Source organism: Lichenostomus cassidix, chromosome 17 (genome assembly GCF_008360975.1).
Source record: "Lichenostomus cassidix isolate B80296 chromosome 17, HeHo_3.0, whole genome shotgun sequence".
Lineage (NCBI taxonomy): Eukaryota > Metazoa > Chordata > Aves > Passeriformes > Meliphagidae > Lichenostomus > Lichenostomus cassidix.
Window position 1 is genome coordinate 8,091,837 of NC_139497.1, and position 5,359 is coordinate 8,097,195.

Genomic DNA, 5,359 nt, shown 5'->3' on the forward strand with positions numbered 1-5,359 from the left:
ATTTTATTTGCTAGGAGTCTCTGGTACTTGGCAAGTGCCTTTAGCTTCAATTTCCTCTTTTTATTTGCAAGAGGCAGACACTTCTGTGGAGCCTTTGGGGATGTCTGTGCTGCAGGTCAGTGCTGGCATTGAGATTTAACCTTGGCTCAAGGGGAGACAAACCAACTCCCCAGTTCTGTGGTGCTCCAATGGGCTTCAAACTATCCTGGGATTCTGAAACCCACCTGGGATGTGAGGCAAATGTCAGTAACAGTCTGCATGGAAACTTGGTTTTCTGTGCCTTCACACCCATTCACATCCAGTGTGAAACCAGTTGGCATCAACCATTTTGCTCTCAGCATTTTTGAATTGCATCTTTTCTGGACATCAAACCACGTTTGGTGTCTGTTAAAGACGATAAAGAGGCTGCAGATGTTTGCAGGGGCTGTGTGATGGTGATGGTTTGTGAACACCTCTACCAGCTGTGCCTGAGCCTTTCCCTGGATCCTAAATTCAGGTTAATGAGGAGACAAATGCCTGGGGGGACAGAAGGGACCAAGGAGCTGCTCCTCCACCTCTCATTTCAGTGCAAGCATGAGGAATCAGAGGGTTTGAGTGCACAAAGTGTGCAAAATGAACAAGGAGGGATGTTCCTCCAACCAGATTTTGGCAGCATCTGGTGACAGTGGCACACCCTGGACAGGTTTCTCCAGGCAATGAGAGTCCAGGGGTTGCTGTGGGTCCTGAGGGTGTCAGAGATGTTGGGTTGATTTTTCAAAATCTTCTCTCCTTAACCCTGTTGGTTGGAATGTAGGCCTTTGTTCCCAGTAAACATTTTACTACTGGGGACTTTTATTACTATCCACATTGTTTCTGTGGATAGGAATGCCAGGATCTGGTGAGAGGGACAGTGAAGTCACAGGAAATGATATTCCATGGTTCTCCAGGACTGGCCAGTCACAGTGAGATCCCAGAGGTTTCTAACATGGTATATAAATGGTCTCAGACTGGCATGACATTGAGAGTATCTCTTATTTTCCTTTGCCCACTTTGTCTGGAGAAAGGGAATTGTTGGTTTTGCCCAACAATCACTGACTCCAGGTTGGGTCTGGGATCAGGGATTTCATCCCCAGAAAAAGAAGTTCTCACCGTGTTTATGAAATCCTCAAAGCCTCCAGTGCAATTTGCATTTAGCAAGGACAAAAAGCATTCAAACCATGCTCAGCCAGTCCCCGAGGAGAGCTGGGGGTCCTGCTGTGCCCAGCCTGCTTTCCAAGCCAAACTGACAGGGGGCATTTGGGGAAAGCTTTGTAGAGTAGCCCAGATTGTTGACATTTCTCCAAGCAGACCTATTAACCTGCAGAGGAATTTGAGAGCTGCACACCCTGAGTGTCCCCTGAGCCACATTCTCAGAGATCACATTATTCACATCCCCGAGGTACAAAACCCCCCCAGCAGTGAATGATGTCTGCCCCTGGGTTTCCTCCTTGCACAGAGCAGGCTGCACCTCTGCATTTCTGATGGCAAAGCTGACCACTTTCAGAAAGTTCCTGTCTCCAGGTGGAATTCAGCCTGTTGACACAGTTGGCTTTTTACAGTGTGGTGAAACATTAACCACTTCCTCTCCTCCTCCCAAACCCTTCACCTGTCATTTCAGAGCAAAACTCGTTTACACCAATCAAAACCTGAGTAATGACATGTTTTTTCAGCGAGACTATTTTTGATTTAAAACCACCTTAAGAGCAGCATTTGCTCCTGAGTGCTCTCCTTCCTCTCAACCTCTTCCTGCCCAGTTAAAACATTGCAGTTATTGTAGCTCCCACATGAAATCCCAGCAACCTGGAGGTCAGGCAGCCCTAGACCATTGTGGTAAATATATCAACTCACCCTGAAATAGATCTGCCTTTCATCAGATTCTTCTTTAATGAGGTAAGAGATTTAATTTCACGGTTAAAAAAATAAAATGAAATCAAAGACATGCGATACGTGAGCAACTCCATTAGGCCCTGCGAGGAAATGGGAATTGCCAGACCAGGTCTAGACAGCAGCCCAGGCAGCGTCTCTGAAATGGTTAATTATGGAACAAATAGCTCACTTTGAGTGCTGCCTTGAGAAAACTCCCTCAGCCCAGAGCTTGGAGAGAAAATTCCCATTGTAGTAAGTGCATCCCATTCATGCTCACCTTGGCAAAGGGCATTGCACTGAATAAAACCAAGGGAAAAAGGGCTGGAATCAGAAAGGGAAAGTTTTGCAGTTTGTTTTGGGGGGGGGAGGCTTGGACTTTCTTTTATTTTTTTATACATACTGCAAAAAAAATTAATTCCCTGGATTGCTTTCAGAAGAGAAATCCTGAAAGACGCCTGTTGTTCCTCTCAATATTGCTCTTCCACCAACTGCAATCCTCTGCAGCCAGCCTGGACAGGACATGAGTTGAGCTGGAAAACCCAGAACATTCTGTATGTTCCCTGCTCTCACTACTGGGCTGTTTGCTTTTGTCTGTCGGTCGATGTAAAGAATGTAAAATAATTTTTTCCTCTTTTACTGAGAGTTATTTTATTCATCTGTACCACAGCCCTGGAACAGGCACAGGTGCCAAGAGTCACTTCCAAGATTATATTTTAACAACTTCCTTGAGTGTCCATTAGGCTGGAGATGCAAATTGCTTCACTGAGGCACTGCTTGTTATTCTCTCTGTACTTATTAAATCTCATTGCTGGAGCTGAGACCCCCTGAATCCAAGTCTCTGCTGTCTGAGCCAACTGCTGAAAGGAGTAAATTCGATTATGCTGTCCTTCCTCCATTGTAATGTCTTTAAACACAAACAGCTCACAACTTAGAGAATAAAAAAGGGCATTTTTTTCCCAATTCCTGGTCTAGCTGCCTCCTGAGGAGCTTCTTACAATAATATTATTCAGAGTTGTAGGACTGTGACATCTCCACTAAACAGGACATGGGCTTGCTTGGACCTGCTCACACTCTTGACTCACGAAAAACCATTTTTACATGGTGAAATGTGGGTGTTGAGATGAGGAGCACTGCACTCACCCTGCCGGCTCTGTGCTGGAGGCAGAGTCACTGCAGCAAGGGTTAATGTGCCCTGGCAGCCCTGCCTGGAGTGCCCGAGGCTGGGAGCAGGGATGGGATGGGGCAAAGGCATTCAAAATCCCTTCTGCCTGCAGAATCCTTGCTCGGCTGCCTCACCTGGAGGAGCAGCAGGGATTAAACAGATCCTTGGTCACTCAGTGAGCTGAGAATCCTCTGCTTCAAAGGACAATTTATTTCATTCTGGCTGCTCCCAAATATGCTCCACCTCACTTCCTTGTGGTGTCCCAATTTCGGAGATGAGTCCTCAAGAGGAGGGCAGTGCCTTTCTTGGGGCAGGGGAGCCCCCAGCCCCATTGGGCAGCTCTTTGGGAACACAAAATCATTGTTATTGCCAAATGTTTTCCTCCTGGCATCCCTTCCTCAGGATGGGCAAGCACACCAGTGGATAATTTGGGATTTGTCTGCAGGTAACTGGGCCAGCAGGAACCCTTCAGCAGAATCCACCCAACATCCCAGGCAGGATGGGGATGAATTTTTCACACCTGTTTCTCCAAATTCAATCAGAATAAAAAATTCCATGCAAGCTCGAAGAAGGCAACATTCCAGTAACATTTTGCTTTTACTGACCGAAATTTCCCGTAAGATGGGCCTCTGGCTATGGTGTGGAAAATGTGTCCTCACTCTCTTCCCCCTCAGCCCTGGGCGAGTCTGCTGGGTTTGCTCCCTGCCAGGGCTGCCCTGGGGATGCTTGGTGCCTGAGTTCAGAGCCAGAGTGTCCCTGTCACTGCTGCCAGAGGGGACTTTGTTCCAGGGGATGTTTCTAAGCCCTGGGTCACTGCATTACACAGCAAATTGGGAACAGGCGCTGCTCGTGCAGACAGAAAAGGGGGGAAAAAAAAAGAAAATAAAATAAAACCAGAAGTCATAATACTATCAGAGAAATATGTGTGAAGTCCCCAAGTGCTCCTGAACCTTGGCCAAAAGCCAGTTTGAAATCCAAGACTCCTGATGTGTTGAATTCCGAGTTTCCCACCCCACTGCTCCTTTTTTTTTTTAAGTTTATTTTTATTTAGCAACACATAGTGCGACACAAACTTTGCTGTTACCATGTTGAGGTTGTGGAAAACTACAGTAGGGCTGAATTTGGCTATAATTGACTGGAATTCATGACATGGAAGTCTCTTTTGTTGGCTTTGCAGAATGGAATCACTTCCTGAGTGTAATGAGCAATCCTGGACTCGATGGTTTGGGGACGAGAATTTCCAAAGCTCCTTGCACAATGGGCTCTGTAAAAAGCTTTTGGAGGAGGAATAAAATATTTGGAATTTGATACCTGTGGAGGTTCTGACTTCTCCCTGCTCCCCACACATCAGTTTTAGCCTTGTGGGAGGCACTGCCAGAATTATTTGCCAGAATAAATGCTGTTTAAAACAACAAAAGTGCTAAAAACCCTCATAATGCAAACGTTTGTCCTAAAAATTAGTTTATGTGAAAAAACCTAACTGCACTCTAACAAAATCAAGGCTGTTCTGGAGAGGAAAAATTAAATTAGAGATCTTATTTACAGCAGCAGGAATTTTTTTTTGTTACATCCACATTTTAGTTGTGTGCTTCCTTATCACAGACAGAAGTCAGCATTTGTTTAGGGCAACAAAAAATTGATTTTCCCCACTGCAGACAGCAACAAGACTTTTCTGCTGTGTGTTGGTCATTTTGAAACACAAAATTGTATTGTTAAATTATTGACACTGATGTGAAATATCAGCAGGGAAATAAAAAATCTGTTCTTTTGTGGCAGAACTTGTGCATTCAATTCACTTCAATGCTGAAATGAAGTTTAGGAGGAGTATTTGTACAATGCTATCACACTACTGGCACTCTAAAAATATGGGGATAAAAATTATATTCAGAGTAATATAAAAATATGCAAAATTTCAATATATAATATTTAATATATAATATATAAAAGCAACAGACATGATGCCTATTGTTGCACTGCCGTAAAATCAAGCCTATTTTAATGTGGAATTATTTGGATTATTCTCTTGTTTTCTGGCTCTGAAACAAAGATAAACTTGAACCTGAGCTGAGAAAGTTGGTTATGAGCAACACAGAAAGTTTAAACTGAATTTACTCTTGTGCTGTTGATGTTGAGAGAGCCCTAAACTTGAGAAGAAATCACAAGGTGTTGCTGGGGTTTGGAGAATTCAGGAAAGGCAGTGGATATAAGGAAAAGTCAGCTAAGCCTCATCCTGGTGTATATTTTTCCTTTTTTGTGTTATTTGATGGACTCTGCTCTCAGTCTAAGGTGGACGTGAAGAATTGAGAAACACAA

At 44.3% G+C, this 5,359-nt stretch overlaps 1 long non-coding RNA gene across 1 annotated transcript; it reads left to right on the plus strand.

Annotated features, from left to right (window-relative positions):
• The first annotated feature begins 1,763 nt into the window (after window positions 1–1,763).
• Window positions 1,764–2,844, plus strand: LOC146429974 (uncharacterized). Its single transcript, XR_014855482.1, has 2 exons — window positions 1,764–1,908; window positions 2,319–2,844. It is a non-coding gene; the product is annotated as an uncharacterized LOC146429974 (long non-coding RNA).
• The last annotated feature ends 2,515 nt before the right edge of the window (window positions 2,845–5,359 follow it).